This window comes from Anas platyrhynchos, chromosome 2 (assembly GCF_047663525.1).
Source record: "Anas platyrhynchos isolate ZD024472 breed Pekin duck chromosome 2, IASCAAS_PekinDuck_T2T, whole genome shotgun sequence".
Classification (NCBI taxonomy): Eukaryota; Metazoa; Chordata; class Aves; order Anseriformes; family Anatidae; genus Anas; species Anas platyrhynchos.
Genome location: NC_092588.1, coordinates 23,991,618 through 24,010,793, shown reverse-complemented (window position 1 = coordinate 24,010,793; position 19,176 = coordinate 23,991,618).

Genomic DNA, 19,176 nt, shown 5'->3' with positions numbered 1-19,176 from the left:
GCCTCACCAATGCTGAGGTCATTCTCAGTTGTGCAGGGTCTAAATGGCAAGAACAAATCTCAAATAAGCTTCTGGAGAGTCTTTTACACCAGGTGATGCCCCCAGCCTGCATTCAGGCATGTTTTGAGATACAAACTCCAGGGCTTAAGCCTCGTCAAACAGGCAAGAGCATCCGCTGACCTTTCCTAGGTAGTCTTTTTCTGCTGATGAATAGTCGATAGATGTGGTCAGCTTCGTTACAGGTGTGAATGCCTGCCTTATAATTTAGCTTCTGGCTAGACTTAACTATTTAGATTTTTCTCTTCAAAGGCTGTTGTCTGCATGCAAATGTAATCCCTAGAATCGGGGTGTTGCCAGCTGCGTGCCACGCACGTCACTGCTGCTGCCGAGCGCTTGTGACCTGTGGGGCTGTAACGGGCCCGTGAGTTACCAGCGATCCCCTAGAGGGGGACCTGCTGGTTTTTGGAGGGATGGGTGGCTCCTTTGGTTCACGCGTGCTATAGTCCCGTGCCGCCTTCAGTGGCAGCTCCCCCACGAGCCGGGGCACCTCCTTCTGCAGGTCTGAATGCGAAACAGAGCCACTGCCTAATCCACCTGGCTGGCTTCATCCTTATCAGGAAGATAAGGAGTAAGGGAGGGCTGAGCCTGCCTCTCCTGTCTGACAGGGCGATGTGAATGCTGTCCTGCTGGTAGGAGCCTGCGGGAGCTCGGGGCTGTGGGCGTGCCAGGAGCGGGGATGACAGCAGAGCTAATTGCTGCGCTGAGGAAATGAAGGCACGAGGAAATTAATGCTGTCTGGAAGGAAAGACCCGGTCTTTCGGTCCGTCGTGAGCATGCAAAGTGCTGTGGGGTTTACTGTAAAAGGAAAGGCAACCAGCTCCAGCGAGAATGGGCTGTAGAGGGGCTGTGGTCTTCTCTCAGGCTCTTCTTCCAGAGCTAAATTTGCTAATAAAAAACTTTTTTTTTTTTTTTTTTTTTTTTAAAGTCTGTAGCGTTACTCATTGTGTGCATCTGACCTGACCTTTGTTATATATCCTGTGGTATTTTGGGCAGAGGGATCTTAAAGGTTAGCAGAACCAACACCTGGCTTTTACACAAAACCGAGGGCTGTGGTTCTGCAGAATTGAAACAGGCCTGTGTGCACGGAGGGAAGTCTCAAAGAGTACATTGTGAATATAGTTCATTTTCAGCTTTTAGTGGTGTATGAGCTCTTGTGCAAGTCCTCTGGAAGCAGAGAAGAGTTGTCCCCTATCAGGGAACTTGCTTCTGGATGCAAGTAGTGTGTGAAAGGCAGAGTTTATCATCTACCACTGTGGAAGCTGGACGTGGTAAATCTGACAAGAGCAAACTGAACCTCAAACAAAACATTTTACTTGTTGCATGAATATTTGGTGCAATTCAAGTGAGGCTTGCTCGTGCCTAACAAAGCAGCCCCCACAGGTTGGTGGAAGCTGGTGGGGTCAGGACTTGGATGGGTTGAGATACCACGTCTTGAACAGCACGAGTGTGGTGTTGCTGTCACCCTTCGTTTTCAGGGACAGGAGCGACTTGGGAAGGAATTGTGGACGTGGCACTGAGGGATGTGGTTTAGTGATGAGGTTGGTAGGGCAGGCTGGTGCTTGGACATGATGATCTCGAAGGTCTCTTCCAACCTAGGTGGTTCCATGACCAGCAGTTACTGCTGCAGCTGGTCAGCACATAAATAAAACAAATGGTCCTGCTCAGGTGCAGGGGGATCCTCTGTGGTTACAAATACCAGAGACTTTTTTTTTTTTTTTTAATGTAGTTAAGACAGGAACCTTCCAGTCCTTCCAGCTGTGGCATCCCACAAACAGGAATGGGAAAGGAACCGTGCTTATGGTTTGGGTGAATTTGGGAATTACGTGGTAAAGCACGCACAGAGACTGCAACCGGCTTGTAGTGGCGAGCATCGGCACGTCTCGTGCGCGCCGCCTGGTTTTGGTCTGGTAGGTGGGGCCCGGCAGCAAGCTCCTGACACCAACGCTGCTGCCTGCGGGGCTTTATCTGCAGTTTCTGTGTCGGATCGGGTGCTATCTGGCAGTCTCTGTGTTAGGAGGCTGTGTCAAAGGCGTCCTTACTTGTCCTCCTGCTTGTGCAAGCATCTTGGTGCTGGTGTTCAAATGACTGGTGTGCCAGGCTTCTGCACCTGCTGGTTTGGTGGTGGGTGCCATTTGTTGTAGCTCTGCAGGAGGCTGGAGGAGAGCTCGGGGCACAGAACCTGTATGGAATCACAGAACGGTTTGTGTTGGAAGGGACCCTTGAATATCATCTGGCTCCAAGCCCCCTGCCACTGGCAGGGACACCTCCCACCAGATCAGGTTGCTCAAAGCCCCATCTGACCCAACAAGGCGCTATTTTACTTTTGGCAACTTGATTCTTCTTGTTTTCCAGCCTCCCCACAAAGAAGAAAGGGAAAGCTTAAATATTTATGATTTGGGGGAAATAGAGGAAGAAGAATCTGAGAGTTGCTGGTATTTTATTCTCACCCAGATGTTTCACACGAGATGTTCCCTTCTTCTGTTGTCATCCCTTTGCTCTCAGGTGTTCCCTCCCATACGTAGGTGCAAGGTAGGAGATCTATCATCCAACCTCCTAAACGCTTTTTCTGCTTCCTAGCAGAAGTGCTGACATAGGTTGGATTCGGCTTGCCAGCACGGCGCGATGGTTTCGTTTGCTGCTGCCCATCGCTCCTGCACCAAACGTCCCGGCGTGGGCTGACGTGCCTGTGGTGGTGTCACCCCAGATGACACACCGCCCGCCGTGCATCGCCCTGCTTTGGGTCCACCTCCTGCCAAAATCTCACACCCACTGCTCACAGCAGGGGGAAGCGAGCACCCTGTGCTGTACTGGGCCTGCTTGTCCTCGATGCCCAAAGTGCTTGAGGCAGAAAAACGCTCTGCCCACTGCGGTTGTTGACTTTCTTGGTCCTGCCGTGTGCCAGCTGCTCTCCGGGCATGTAGGCTCCCACCAAACGGGGCAGGAGTTTGGTTTGGTGTGAAGTCACCCCGTGTTTACCGTGGAGGGAGAGCATGCGGTTTGCAGTGCCTCTGCCAGGCACCACCCTGCTTATTACAGAAACTGCTGCACGTCCCCACTGAGATAAGGGCTCCTTTGTTGCTTGGCTCTCTGGAGATGTCCGGACCTGCCTTCTGCACCAAACCTGAAAGGAAAAAAATAAAACAAAAACAGATAAAGGTGTAGGGAGGTGAGTCACAGAGGAGCGACTGGTTCGGGGCAGGGATTGGAGCTGTGGCCTGCTCCTCCCTGCAGCCAGCGGGAGCCTGTCCCACCCACGCCGTGCCGGGGCTCTGGATGCCCAGAACTGCCGATCTGGCTGTTAAGAGCTGAATTTTTGGGTGCTGGGATAAGGGAGAACACGGTGTGTGCACCCAGTGACAGTTCGGAGCAAACTCCTGTCAGTGGCTAAGCAACCGCGGCTCTGTTGACGCACGCAGATGCCGAAGTAGAATTGCAGGCGTGTTTTGCTGCTGCCTGGTAGCCAGACCAAGGTTTTGTTTAGAGTGTGAAGTAGCACTGCGGGTGGGATTTTCATGCTGTGATCCGTGTAAGTGCCTGTGCTGGAGCTGCAGGAAGCCATGGGGGAAGGAGCAGCGGTGTGAAGAAGGAGGTTTGGGGCTACCCTCGGCCTGCTGGCAGTGCAGCCCCCAGTGGAGCAGGTGGATGTGGCCTGGAGGAGGCAGCGGCCCATGGAGAGCCCTTTCCATCATATTTTCTCCCCCTATCCCTTTGAGGAGGGGGTGTGTGAGAGCGGTTGTGGTGGAGCTCAGCTGGGTAAAACCACCCCAACAGGCCCTGTTTGCTCTCCCATGACCGAGAGCATCGCCGCCCGTGGTTAAGGTACAAGGGCTGTGCTTGGATGTGCACGTGGGGAAGGGGTGGTGGTTTGTAGGGATGTGGGGACATCAGCTTCTTGGTGGTGTTGACCTGGATAGGTCCCACATGAGGGTGTCACCTGCTTGTCCAGGATCTAGAGCCAGGAAAGAAGTCTTGAATCACCTCTTTTCTCCTGCTCTGGGCCTGTGCTTTGTGATTTCTCCACAGTTTTTCTCTGGCCACGGATGGCTCACAGCAGCCGTGTCACCGCACCAATGTGTGCAGTTGTAGGACGGAGCCAAAAACCCATCAGGGGAGAGGAGCCAGGCTTCGGCAGGCATCCAGCTCTTTGCCATGGCATTACTGCAGCATGCTGTGAAGCGACTTGACTCTTCTGCTCTGCGTAACATGCAGAACTCGTACTTGATTATTTATCTGATGATGTGAGGGAAGTGCTAAGCGAGCAATCTTCTCCCCTGCAGGCTGCATGTGTGGGCTTTTGTTTTTAAGAGGGAGAGAAGAAAGATCTGAAGATACAGCAGCCACTTGATCTGCAGCCGTGCTCTGAGGTGGCTGAACGTTTGCTCTGTTGTGTACACGCTTAGTTTATCAAAAGCCTTATCGCAGAAGGAAATCGGAGAGCAGGCTCATGATTCAAACCGAGCGGGCACAGAGAGCAGGGGAGCCTGGCAGCAGGGAAACCCCTGGCCCTGCTGCTCTTTTCATGGCCAAAATCTCGCTCCAAGCCTCCCTAGAGCCCTGCCTTTGTGCCCCTTGGTTTTGGCAAAAACATCAGGGGGTGTTTTTATTGTGCAGAGGCTGCAGAGGGCAATGGAAACAACCGGCTCTGGATGTACCAGGCCTTCTTCTACAGCTCCACCGCCCCACAGTAACATCAGGTTTCATTATGCAGCAGGTGGCTTGGGAGGAAAACTGAAAACACGAACCCTAAAGGCTCCCAGCCTGCAAAAGAAGTGAAGAGCCCTGGTGCTCTTTGCATTATATGCAAATGCTCGCTTTTTAAGTGCTGACTTCTGATCTCGGAGTGGCTGGGAGATGGCAGCTCTGTGAAAGTTGCTGCTGTGCTCCTGCTTTTTATTTGCTGTTTGGTAGCTTTGGTGCCTGTCCTGGTGTAGCTGATGGCCTTGAAACCCTTTCCAAAGCTGAATCCTCATGTCTTGAGTGCATCTCCACTCTCTCCTCGCCTCTACTTCTCCTCCTTGCATCAATCCTTCCCTTGGCTTCCACAGTAAATGGCATAATGGCCTGAAAGCACAAACCTTTTAAGCAAGGCAGGCCCCTCGTGATTAATAATTTAAGAACATCTCTCAGCACCAGCCCTGGGGGGCATGAGCTGCCTCAGGGGAGGCTCAGGATTTTATTTTTATTTTTTTTTTTTCATGCTGCCTGCTCCTATGCAAGTAGGGAAGAGTTGAAAGCCTGTGACAAAATGTTTTTTGGGGGGCGAGGGAGCATCATTTGTGCTGCCCATGTGCCAGCAGCCAGTGAGCATGTTTAGGGATGATGAGATGCTACAATGCTGAGATGAAGAGCTGCAAAAAAAATAAGGGGATGACAGCCAGGGAAGGGGCTGCACAGGTAAAAAAGCAATGACATGCACGGAGAGACAGGCCTGGAAACAAGACCAGAAAGAGGAAGGGAGGATAGATTGGGGAACATGAAGATAAAATGGGCAAACAGCCATGAAGAACCAGGATTTGAGATGTGATTCGCCTGGGCTGACCCTGGGGCTGCTGGATGTTACTCGTGGTAGGGGGCGTCTCTCCCCAGGGAGGTGGAAACAAAGCCATAGTTTTGCAGAGTGATGATGTAAAAATTAGTAGTGATTGACTAATAAAAATGCTGTCTGGGGGGGAGGCTGAAGTGGCTCCATCAAGGAGCACTTTCTGCTTGTTTATTTTAGCGAAGGGAAGGGTCTGCTGCTCCTCTGGGGCCAGGGCTGGGGCATTCCCTGCTCTGTCCCTGCCATGTCCCCAAATGCCTCTGCCCCCAAAAAATCCTTCTCGTTTGATTGATTTTTAAAATCAGGACATGGCTTCTGGTGGTGTGACGAAGCACGCAGGGAACCAAAACACTGCTCCTAATACCCGGGTCTGACTTAGCCACCACAGGCAGGCGGCGGGGCGCACAGGATTTTCAGGGCCCGGCCAAACACCAGCCTCACAGCACCCCCAGGGGTGCCTGCGGCCTGTTTTGCACAGCTGCCTGCCAGCATTTGGAACAGGGACACGCTCCTGCTGTCACCCAGTCCCTGAGGCGTGTGCTTGGGTTTGGGGCCAGCCCTGCGAAAACACCGGCGGGCGCCGGGCGCTGTTGGATCCGCGGGGGCTGTGCAGCGTCGGGCGGGTTGTGCACCACCAGCTCCCTCCTGGATGAGCCAGAATACCTGCTTGGGGCTGAGTCACAGCTGCCCTGCCCTGCCCAGGCCGTGTCCTCGCTCCTGCCAAGGGGCCTGGGCCGAGGAGATCAACCACTTCTGCCTTAGGGAGGAGCAGAGCGGCTGTAAACAGGCATTGGCGAGCTGAATTACAGGGAGCCCGGTGGGTTAGTGCTGGTTAACCTGCTTGCTCCGAGGGAAATGACTGGGAATCACAAACACTCTCTCCATTTAAATATTACTCACTCCTTTCAGCCTGTTGCGAGAGGGCCAGGCGGGAACGGATGCGGGAGCGAGCGCTGATTAGCGCTAATTGGCACCGCGTGGGCTGGCTGGAGCTCGTGTTCAGCCAGACCTGAAGGCGAGGGACACTGCTGGGTCACAAGGAAGATCCTGTGCCCTCAGCAAGAAGGCTGCCTTCATTTTAAATAACAAGGCCATCAAGCAAGGCACGTGAGATGCTGGGGCTAGGCTGTGATTTGTCTTGCTTGGGTGTCTCTGGTCCAAACTCACTTTGGGCATCAAAGGCACATCTGAGAATTTCACCTCTCCTCTCCAAGTGCAGCATTACCCCTATTCCAGTGAGATTACCAGCAAAACACGGCAACACCAAGCCGTACAGTGGTTCAATAAAGTACACAGTGCAAAATAAGAAACACAAAACCTTGTTATACCCCAGTGTAGCACTTAGATCTCCATTCTGCAAGCTCAGAGGAAGGCCTTTTGCTGGCCACGTCCTCACTCACCCGAAGACAGGAGCCTCAACTCAGCATCACGCCTTCTGTGCCCACCAGCAAATGTCTCCGTGCCAGCCGCCGGTGGCACACACCTGCAGTTTCAGGAGCTGCGGTCGGAAGATGCCTCAGACAGGTTTCAGGCTGAAGCCACAGAAACTGCTTTTCGAAAGTCTTCTTGAGCAGGGAAGAAAAACAAAGGAATTATTGTCTTCTCTTGCTTGCTGACAGGCGTTTCCTAAAAAAAAAAAAAAAAAGTAGGAATGAAACCAGGCTTAGACAAGTGTATGACCTGCTTGTCCACTTTGGCAAGGCCAATGGTCAGATTTAGTGAGGACCTCCCTGTGCCGGCCATGTGGCTACAGGACTCGTGGAGAAGTCACCATCCAGAGGGAGGAACTGAAGGCAGGAGAGATGCAGCCCTGAGATGCATCACTTCTGGGACAGGAGGCAAAGCCAGAATGAATCCTGCCTAATTTGTCTGCAAGGAAAAGAAATGCCTGCAAATTTTAACCATGCTTTGCACAGACATAAAACAGCTGCAGAAATAGGTGTGCTCCTTACTCCAGCGTCTCTCTTGTATGAGTTACCTAAATGCCAGTTGGTTAAAAGGACATTTATGGACAACCCCACCAAAGTTTCTCCTTCCTGATAGACTTTTCCATCTAAATTTCCTGTATTCCTTATCTATAGTTAGCATATCAATTGGTTCAGCTGTAACTGATGTATCTTGAGGTGTTGGCTGTAAAACATGTAGTTGAACACCCAGAATTTACAAGAAACTAAAGACAACGCCGGTCTATTTGACCATTTATGCTACTTTTTTTCTTTTCCTCTGCAAAAAACAGCTCCTTAAAAAAGCTTTGTCACGCTGGAAAAGTGGTGAGTATGCAGTACATGAAGGGATGTTTAAGTACACAGAAGATGCCTGTAATGCCTCTTTAGTCATTTCTAAATGCTAGGCACTTCAAGGAGAGCAGCTTTGCTTGCAGTGCTTCTGCCAACCCGGCAGCCAACAAGGTATGCAATATTTCAGTAGTTTTGAAAACGTGGTTTAAAAAAATGAAAGTCAGCCTTCCTCCCTCCCATGGTGTGTCACTGCCCCAGAATTTGCCTTAGGGAGGATCTGGCATGTCACATTTCGTAACTAGAAAGAGGGACCCAACGTCATTTTGGGGAGGGTGACAGAATCCCTCGGTTGTTTCTTGTGACCTGTCTGGAGGTGTAGGAAGCACACACCAAAAGTCACTGGAGCAAGCAATTTCAGAGGCAGTTATGAAGTAAACCTGCTTAAAATGCCAGTGAGAATACGTGTACAGTATTTTGCAAAAGATTAAATGAATTTAATTGCTTGTGTTGAACTAATGCAATTCTGCAGTTAGATAAGCTGTTGAGGTATCATTTTCAAACTGTTTTCCCTCGGATTGTATCTGTCTGGGAGACTGCTCTAATTTCTGGCTTCCTAACCCTAGACAGAGCTTAAAGGGATGATGCAAAACCACCCCGGCTGGTTTGATGTAACCAGCAGGCTGCAAAACACCAAACTGGTCCTAGTGGGAAGCTGTCCTAGAGCCAGCACACCTTGCCTAGTTATAGGATTTGGTTATAGGATGTTGCAGGGCTCAGCTGCAGGATCAGTTTAGAGGAATGCACCAGCCAAATGTCTTTATTTTGCCTTTAATCAGTGGCAAAGGAAGATTTCATGGGTGTGCAATTAGAGGCTAACACCGTTTATCTCATGGCTTACTCTGCTGCAAGGGGAGGCTGTTTTTGAGAGCAGAAGTCCCCAGGGAGCTGCCAGCAGTGCTGGTGGTGAAGGGTGTGCATGTGTGCAGCTCTGTTCCTCCCACCCACAAGTTATAACCATGAAAGTCACCAAAAACATTGAGCTGTATCAATGTCAGCATCACAGGCAGCCAGTGAGGCCTGTGGGGTGCTTAAAGCAAGTAAGCAGTGAGCAAACACTTGGGAGCCTTAAAATCCTCATCTAGTGGGTGAGTCCTCTGACTTCCACTCTTCCCTTGGTTCCAAAATGTACTGATACAGGGATACCTCCATTTTCAGTCACAGCTGCACAGTGCCAAGAAACTGGTTTTGCATCTGCCCCTAAAGCTTCCCCCAGCTGGAAAGTGCTTGGTGCTGCAGGAGAAACCTCTTGTGCAGGCACTGCTATGCTCCTCGGTGAGTTACCACATTTCAGTGCTCGTCTTGCTGTTACTGAGCGTCAGCATCATTGTCGAGCGTCATCCAGCACTTACCGAGCCCTCCGCAGCGACCAGGGGGGGTCACTTGATCCCTGCCCAGCCGTTTCATCCTTTAATTCAGGTTAATGCTCCAAAGAAATGCTGTGCTTATCCCCATTGCATAACCACACTTCAGACTGTGCTGCCCGGGGATGTTTCGGTGCCTGCAGACCTTATTTTAGCAGCAGCTGCTGTCGCAACTATTAAATTCCTGGTGTCATCGTATTGATTTATTTCATGAATCAAATGGAGACAATTTCTCAATGTTGTAAGACGTAAAAATCTCTGGGCCAGGGCCACATTTTATTCACAGTTATTTAAGTCTGTAGCTTATTCTACTTTTTATTTTCTTTATCTTGCTGTGCTTTCCTCACAAATATGATCTGTAGGGTTTTATAAGAGCTGGCAGTTAACAGAGAGGTTGTCTTTCTTTTAGATACTTCAAGCGATGCAAGTGGCTACTCACTGAATTCTTAAACCTTTTAAAAAATAAAAGCTCCTTTTGGGAGCCTGTTCCTTTGCATTTGGGTCCAGGTCATGGTGCATGAAAGGAAACGTGAGGCCAGTGGCTGGCAGGATGGCAGAGGGATAGGCAGGGATGCTCGGGGCGAGCTCAGCGCTCATCCACACCTCGCTGGATGGCAGGGACTCGAGTGAGGATGTTTGTAATGCGAGTATGCTAATGAGCCATAATTTACGTACTGGTGCTGAGTCAGAGTACATTACAGTGAAAAGATTTCCCTGCAAACATCTTTGCATTTCAGTAAGAATTTGCCTCTGGATTTTGAAAGCCACAGCAGCTGTTGCTGCCAAGCTTGTGGCCTTGCTTGCAGACCTTGCTTTCAATCTGCAAACTCTTACTTATTTTTTTTTTTTTTTCCACCAGTACAGATTCCTGCAAAGCAAATTGAAGGCTGCTGACAACAGGCTTGCTTTGCTTAGTTACTCTTCCTGGGCCCCTCAGATGTGGTCTGTGACCTCCTGGGGCCCAAAGCTGATCAGGGCCCGCAGCAGAAGACTGCACTCCAAGAGCAGCAGGCTCCTTCTCCATCAGAGGCTGAGTGGGATGGCTGTAAAACACAACAGTCAAGTTGTTGAGATTCACCAAGAAGCTAAATTTATGCCTTGAAGTTTGCATTGCAAGCGTGCCCTGAGCTTTTCCCAGACTGAGATAAGATTTTGGTTTTTTTTTTTTTTTTTTTTTTTTGGAAGGAAGTAGCTTCACATAGCTTCAAGTCTGTGAAGAAAACAGCAAACAGGAAAGAAGAAGAAAGTGTGGGAAGCGATGTTTTATTTTAAAATGGTTAAAGTGTGAATGTGCCCAGTTAAAGGGAGACTGTTTATAAGAGCAGAGAGGGACTGGGAGCACTCAGCCTATGGAGATCCTCCCGTCTTCTCCCACAGTGTCTGTTCTCAGGTAGCCTACAGCCCCAGCCTTCAGGTGGCAGGGAGAGAGGGATGTTCCTCCTGCTCCTCATGGGCACAGAAACCCTCGCTGCCCTTCGTTGGCCACAGACTATGCCCAGCAGCCCCTCAGACCAGAGGGAGAGCTCTGGTGGCAGCCGTGCCACCTGCACCGGGCCCAGCAGAGCGTGAGGCCTGCCCTCGGTGACGCCTTCCAGGGCCGCTTTTATGCAGCTCATTTGGTCAGGGCTGTAGGAAGATAGGAAAACGTGTCATTTCAGACCAGCTAATGAACCCCCATTTTCAGACCTTGGTCTCTAAAATAGCAGAACAGGAAACGTGAGCAACTGGCAGCATCTGAGAGCAAAGGAAAGTGGCTGCTCAGTTCCTTTATGGCCTGTCAGGTATCGGACAATGAAGTGAGAATGTGATGGGGCAGGCCTGATGAGGTGCTCCTGCTGTCCTGCTACGAGGCTGTTTGTTTTTCCCCTATTTAAAGGTGTCGTTTGTCTTATGATGGATCCTGAAAATACCCCGGGTAACCGAATGCCTGGAGCTGGCCGGGAACCCTCGGTAGCGAATTGTTATTGTAAGGTCTGAGAAACCGTTTGACATCTGGAAATTATCCACTTTACAAACATATCCTTTACAAAGAACTAATACTCCCCAGGCTTTGGGAGCGATTTCCAATATACTGCAGGGGGAAAAGCAATCTTTTGCAAAAACAGAGCGATGGAGGATTTTCGCTTACAGCAGCAGCCCTGGCGTGCAGCACCTGGCTGGGTACCGCGGGCGCTCCGACTGCTGCCAGCTGTGTCAGCGAATCCTCCCGGGCTCGCCAGGCAGGGGATGTGCTGCACCCACCCCCGGTCTGCTGAACAGATGGACCCCCGTATCTTCTTGGCTTAAATGATCTCAGTAATTCACTTCCAGAATGTTCTCTCCGCAATTACCCCGTACAGATATGTTTTATTGCTCTTCAGAAACATTGTTAGATTCTTTTATACCACTCTCATTTTTCATAGTTTAATTGTTTCCAGCCCTCCTTACTGGAATTGAACTAAATATATATCTCGCATGGAAAAAAAAAAAAAAAGTGAAAAAAGGTGTTTCAGACATATGTAGGAAGATGCAACTGAAAGACTGCTTTAAAGTGGTTCCAGTTCTCAATTTTAGCTTGAATAAAGTTTTGAGAAAATCTGAAATGACTTTGCAGTATACTTTGGGGAAGAAGGGAGGAACAAAAGCCATCATTCATAGAAAATCAATGCAGAGGATGGTACAATTTTCTGTTAACTCTTCATTTCAGCCACTGAAGAACATGTATTGACTGTAGGGTGCCTTGCTGTGCTGTAGGCTCAGGGCAGATGAATTTCCCAAGATATCCACAGAAACCAGAGAGAAACGGCCATCATATGTTAATGAGTAAACGAGTAAATGATTACACCACAAAAAATATTTGTATCCTACATTTGTAAACCAGATGTTTCACTGATTCAAAGCATGTAAACCAATGCTGCAACAGCTTTTACCCCCAAAGTGTTGGAACTGGTCCGTGCCATCTCTGTTACAAAACCCCTCATCTAAAAATTAAACCAGATATTGCAGTGTGGAATAGCATTAGGATTCAGGAAAGGCTCATATTTCTGTAGGGGTAATAAGACTAATAACGACTCTTACTATGAAGAAGCTTTTATTTTTAAAAGACACACGCCCTCCTACTTCAGTGTCCAAGTCAATCTCTTCCTGCAAGTGAGAGTAACATGTCACTTCCAGGAGACAGTAATACACCATGGTAAGCATTATTTTGGATAACCAGCCTCCGGATATAACCTCTTCCTAAATCCTTCTGCATGCGCAAGATCATCCCCTGATTACATTGATGTGAAGGTCTTCACAGGAAGGGGCAAGCAGCTATCACAGGCAGCACTCACATCAGTTTGCTCTGCTGAGGCTATCTACATGCTTCTTCTTACCGGCATCCTGAGCAGCCCGCTCTGCCAAGATAAGGAGTTTGATACTAAATTCAATCTTCCTGTCTGGGCTAGCTGCTTCCCCCTTCCTGTGAATGCTGTTTACATCAGCACAGTCAGGAGAGTCCTCCGAGCAGGCAGAGTGCTGACTATCCCAAAACTTCTCTGCCTTAGCTGAAAGACTGATTTTAATTACTACCACGTACATTTAATTATCTTATAGTAAGGCCATATTGCTCGTATTTAAATAGAGATTGAAAAATTCAGTAGACACATTATGACTCTCCTACCACCTAGTTAGCATTTTTTCCCTCTCTGTAGACAACCACATTTTAAATAGATGTATTTAGGGTACTTGGGGCAAGAATATTATGAGTTTGTCTGACCAAGATTAAAATGTCTTCCTCCTCTCTGCCTCCCTGTTCTTTAGTGCAAGCTCCAAGGTTGTAAGGGTTTCAGTTTCACTAAACTCTCGTGAAGAATTTCAAGCTCATTTGCCTATATTTGAATAACAGTTATAAAGCACCAGCTAACAGGATTTAGCAGCCCTGAATGAATGTAGCTCATACCTAAAACTTATCACTGGGAAACAGCTTTAAACTGCAGGGAGCCCGTCTCACACTTTTTAGAGGAAAACCCCCAAGCTCAAGCGAGTTGTGTTCAGCTCACTTGTCCCTGTAGCACAGCATCCTCGTGCAAACAAACCATTTCTCTCTGGGGATGTAGTTCCTCTCCCCTGCACGTTGCTTCACTGTGCAGCTCAGGGTCCCAGTTTGGAAGTGACCGAGGGCAGAGGATGGGGGTGGATTCACCCCCATTTTCTGGGCCAGACCCCTGGGACTGCAGGTAAGTCATCCCACAAGTCTCCAGGAGGGGACAACTCCCGTCCATATGAGGTTTTGTCCTTCCTGTTGGCAAATGTTTTGCAGTCATTTGAACTTCCTCCTGCAGCACACCATTTTTATCTCTTCTATTTAGGTGTGTCCGCTTCAGTTTAGAACTAAACAAACCAACGCAAACTAACAAATCAAAAAATACCCCACCCACAGAACAATACTTATTTCTTGCCTGAAGAAAATGTCTCCACAAAACTTTTCTACACGCAGCTTTTCACAGTATGCCACTCAGCCTTGCTTGTTACTACATTCTCTGCTACAACTTCTCCTTCAACTCTTTCTCCTGTAAGAAGGAAGGAAGGAAGTAAAAAAATGTGAGAGATCACTCACCTATGGTGTAACGAGGCTAAATTTAGATGATACTCGCTACCAGCAAAATAAACAAGTTCTAATTTTATGTTTTAATATATATTTGTGCTCTAGTTAAAAGCACCTCAATGCTTCAGACACTGACGCTGACTTTGTAACTACAGAAATAGTCCTAACTTCACAGGCCAATGGAGATCATATTTACTTCTGTCTATTGACCTACCAAGGAATCTGACGAGAGTTTAAGCTGACACAATCTTTTAAAACCTACTCTTCATCAAAACGTTATCCATGGCTAATGGCTGATGAACCGCAAGATGCAGGTGTTTGGAAGATTCTCACTGCCATTAGTCAGATGCTGCATAGCATCTCCCATGCTCCACATTGCTTCCCTATACACAAAACAACCTCTTGGCATTTCTGAATCTAGGCTTTTTACTATTTTCTTTATAAGACCTGCCATCTTTTTACAACCTGGGCAATGTGCTATATATGTTTCATATTGGACATTATGAGAGTCTGAATTACACAACCTTTGCTTACAAGAATTGCTTAATGACATTTTCAGGGAAAATTAACTTGGTCTGAATGAAACGCAAATCCTGGAGGTCCACCATCATATTTGACAAGTTGTGTCACTCCAGTGAAGTCCCCTCTGACTGGAAGAAAGGAAACATAACCCTCATTTTTAAAAAGGGAAAAAAATGAAGACCCAGGGAACTGTTTGTAGGCCAGTCAGTCTCACCTCTGTGCCTGGCAAGATCACGGAGCAGATCCTTCTGGAAACTATGTGAAGGCACGTGGAAAATAAGGAGGTGGTTGGTGACAGCCAGCATGGCTTCACTAAGGGCAGGTTGTGCCTCACAAATGTGGTGGCCTTCTGCAACAGGGTTACAGCATTGGTGGGCAGGGGAAGAGCAACTGACATCATCTACCTGGACTTGTGCAAAGCACTTGACACTGTCCCCCATAATATCCTGGTCTCTAAATTGGAAAGACATGGATGTGATGGATGGACCACTCTGTGGTAAGGAACTGGCTGGGTGGTAGCACTCAGAGCTGTGGTCAATGGCTCAGTGTCCAGGTGGAGATCAGTAACGAGTGGTGTTCCTCTGGGGTCGGTATTGGGACTGGCACTATCTAACATCTTTGTGACTGACATGGACAGTGAAATCGAGTGCACCCCCAGCAAGTTTGCTGATATCACCAAGCTGTGTGGTGCATTCGTGACACGCAGGAGGGAAGGGCTGCCATCCAGAGGGACCTGGGCAGGCCTGAGAGGTGGGCCTGTGTGAGCCTTGTGAGGTTCAACAAGGCTGAGTGTGAGGTCCTGCATCTGGGCCAGGGCAATCCCAAGCACAAATACAGGCTGGGTGGAGAACGGACTGAGAACAGCCCTGAGGAGAAGGACCTGGGGGTGGTGGTGGATGAGAAGCTCAACATGAGCTGGGAATGTGCACTTACAGCCCAGAAAGCCGACCGTATCCTGGGCTGTATCACAAGCAGCGTGGCCAGCAGGGCGAGGGAGGTGATTGTCCCCCTCTGCTCTGCTCTCGTGAGACCCCACCTGGAGTGCTGGGCAGCTGGGGAGGTACTGTCAGGAGTGGAGTGATAGGACAAGGGGGAATGGATTTAAACCAAAAGAGGGGAGGTTTAGATTAGATGTTAGAAGGAAATTCTTCACCCAGAGGGTGGTGAGGCCCTGGCACAGGCTGCCCAGAGAAGCTGTGGATGCCCCATCCCTGGAGGTGCTCAAGGCCAGGCTGGATGGGGCTTTGGGCAACCTGGGCTGGTGGGAGGTGTCCCTGCCCATGGCAGGGGGTGGGACTGGGTGGGCTTTAAGGTCCCTTCAAACCCAAACCATCCTGTGGGTCTGTGGTTCTATGATTTAGTTCTTCCACTGTGGTTGCTAGAAGATAACCAAACATACATATGTGTATAGATACACACATACACATATTCTTTAATACGCTTCCTTAGCTAAGGGCTAAAAAATTAACTGCTTCCTTATTAGTTAAGGACCACTTCAGTAATTTGGATGAAATCACACAAAAATCAAGTGAAGTTGCCACAGATCTAGCTGTCCTATTTATAATTACACCAATATGAGACAAGTAAAAAAAGCCTAAATTGGTTGAACGTAAACCTTCATTATTTTAGGAAAAAAAAAAAAAGTGTAAGGTTGTATGAACGAAGCAGAAGTCTGACCTGTAATGCTCAGTGGTGTTGCTCTGCCCTCTACAGACTAGATTGCATAATCACATTTTACCCCCAATGACATCTTTTAAAAGCACATCTGGCATAGCAGAATTAAAGTGAATTAATGTGAATTCAACATGCATAGGAGCTACCTTCTAAACACACACTGTAACACTACAAGTCGTAGGATAAGTCAGGAGTACTCGTGAGCCCGTGTTTTCTGTGTTCTTACCACGTCCATGTTGCACACTTGGTTCTGAAGTAATTATGGCCTAAATAGCACCAACACCTAGAGTCCAAACTCAAAGTGGCTTATAGGAGATATTTATGTCTATTACTCTATTGTGTGCTATTCAGTATTTCTTCGTGCTGGAGAAAGATTTATTCTAACTACTGTAATGTAGAGCAAATTCTTGCTGGTACTAAGAAAAGTTTTCTACAGCAAGATCCAGGGGACAGCAAATGCTGTGATTCCTGGACTGACACTGCAATTTTAAGGGACCAGCATGAAACTAGTGGTAACCTGCCCTGACTGATACCCCAAGGTACCAGCATCCCAGTCCACAGCTTTAGCTGTGTGCCACCTCCCACATCAATTGGCTCCACCTTTTATCCTAGATAAATGTCCAAGAAATGTGATAAGTGCACTTTTATGAACTCACTGTCCACATGTTATCTGGTAAAGAATGATAAAGCTCATTTACTTCTTAGGTATTTGCTACATCCCCACTGATGTGAGGAAAACAACCACATACTTACTTGTTTCTTATGATTTGGACAATGTTTTTTTTCCGTAGGGGGATTTCATAACCCTTCCAACAGAGAAAACAGGGTCCTGCAGCATTTTCACAAGTCTTCTCTTGGCTAAGAACAACACATTAGAGTCACAGTTTACAAGAAACACAACTCAGATTTGTTCCAACTTTGCATTTTATTGATGTGTCTACATTCAAAAAATACTTAATGTACACATGACCAGTCCCAGGCATCATATGTGGCTCTCACCAGCACCTGACACTCCTTTATTTCCATCCCACACAGGATGGCCTGTCTGTCGTTATTGGGTGTCAAACCACAGGCGAAATTGGTCGGGCCCCATGCAAAAAAAGCCTGTCTGGAAGAAGAATTTGCCTAGGCAGCTTCCAACGTAGCCAACTGTGTGACTCCCACATGTGCTGGTTACATGACCTGACCCAAAGACTCACATGTCAGGAAACAAGAGAAGTGAGCAGTCCTCTAACACGTGGAAGCATCCAGTGCCTGGCATTTACAGAATACCTTCAGTACAAAATTGAAATGGCTAATAAAAAAAAGAGTATTTAATTTTCTACAATGCAGAGCTTGCCATATGTAATGCTATTACACTTCTGGAAGTCAAATTTTATGGCAGGCTAATATCCTTAATAACTACTCTTTGGGGCTATATTCAGAGTCTGGGTTGGACATCCTACAAAACATACATCTATGTTTGCACATAGAACAAGTGAGATAGAACAGCATGTTAAAATCTCATAAAGGAAAGCTATAAAAATGTATTAGGTACATCAGAATTTGATTTTTATTCATCAGTAGTGCAGGAACACTGATTTGGAGAAGTTGGTAAGACATTAAACCACTGGCTACATTTCTAAGTGGATTCTTCTTTTGTCATACTTCATTGCTTCTGTTTTGTTGAGGGATCTGCTACAGACTAAAGCTGCAGGCTAGAAAATTTCCAAGCATACCACCCAAGCCCAAAGAAAGTCTCAAGTTTTCACCTTGCCCGCTTCACAAACAGAAATGGTATTATTTCTTCTGAAGCAAAAACTGGAGGAAAACAATGGTCACATTTATACTTGGCAAAACTGTTCCCCAGTACTTCCATTTGACAACAGCTGAATGGCATTCTTCAACAAAATTCTTTATATAATCCCTGCTATCTCAGATAACTGACACGGAAGTATCATATAAGGTCTGGGCTACATCTTGAGAACCCTTCTGCAATCTTATAATACCATCAAATTGACATGCAAGCTGCGATTTTACATTTCTTTACATTCTTTTCATTGGAAGGCTTTGGAGTGGTTTGTAACATCTACCACTGAAGAAAGCAAAAGTAGGGGAATCAAATACTGAAAGCTACTCTTCTTTCCAACAAAATAATTACATTTAATGACACACTAACTATTCTCAGATCTTGGAATGTGCTGAATTCTGTAATGGAAAGCCATACAATAAGCACATTTCTGCACATTTAAAACTTCACCTGGACAAATTGTTGTCATATCCCACCACTCTAATCAAGGCCAGAACCAAGTACACTTGAATAAACATGATGAGTTCAGGGAATGCTCAGGTTCCCATATACATTTACCAATAAAGACTATCTTCTAACATTTTCAGGGCTCAGAGTGGTCTTAATGGTGTTAGTGATATGATTGCTTGATAACAATCTCTCAAGAGAGCACCGTGTTTCTGCAACTCTCTAGGCTAACAGAAGAATAGGGATGAGATGACCCAGGAGTATTACTGACTACTGGTATCAATTGATACTTGTGACAATTGTGTTCACTTCTCTTACACTCTTAGTCCTTTTGTCTCAATTCCTTCTTAGCCTCCCTTTTTCAAGCGCTTCAGGCCGTCTTCTTGTCATTAAAATCACTAAGAAGGATGCCTTGAACTTTGTTTCTGCCTGGGTTGCTCCACATGCTTGGTCGTGCAAACTGTTCCAGAGGGGGGTGACTATTTCTGTGTGTTTGTTTAAAACAGGCTAGAGGAGAAATGCTTCTGTTCCAAGTCACATGAGACTGGGTCTCATGAACTGAGATGCCTGTTAGGACTTCCCCTGATTGCTGCTCACAAGTTGCAAGCCTAACTTGTTCCCCACATTATGGCACAACTTCCAGTGGAAATCCAGGCCAAAACAGCATCCCATGGGGCTACTTGGTCAGCAGCCTCAAATGGCCTTGGGACAGGTGAGCCACAGAAACTTAGCACTTTTTGAAATTCATTCTTCTTCAGGAAGAAGAATGGATTTTCTTCTTTTCCAGAGCTTGCTAGAAAATTAAGTACTACTGCTGTGTTCTTCTCTTACCATGAACACATTGGTGTTCTCCAGTAATGGAAATTCCTCAGACACACCTGAGAAAACTCAGGAACACTTACTTCCAATATTGGACTGCAGGT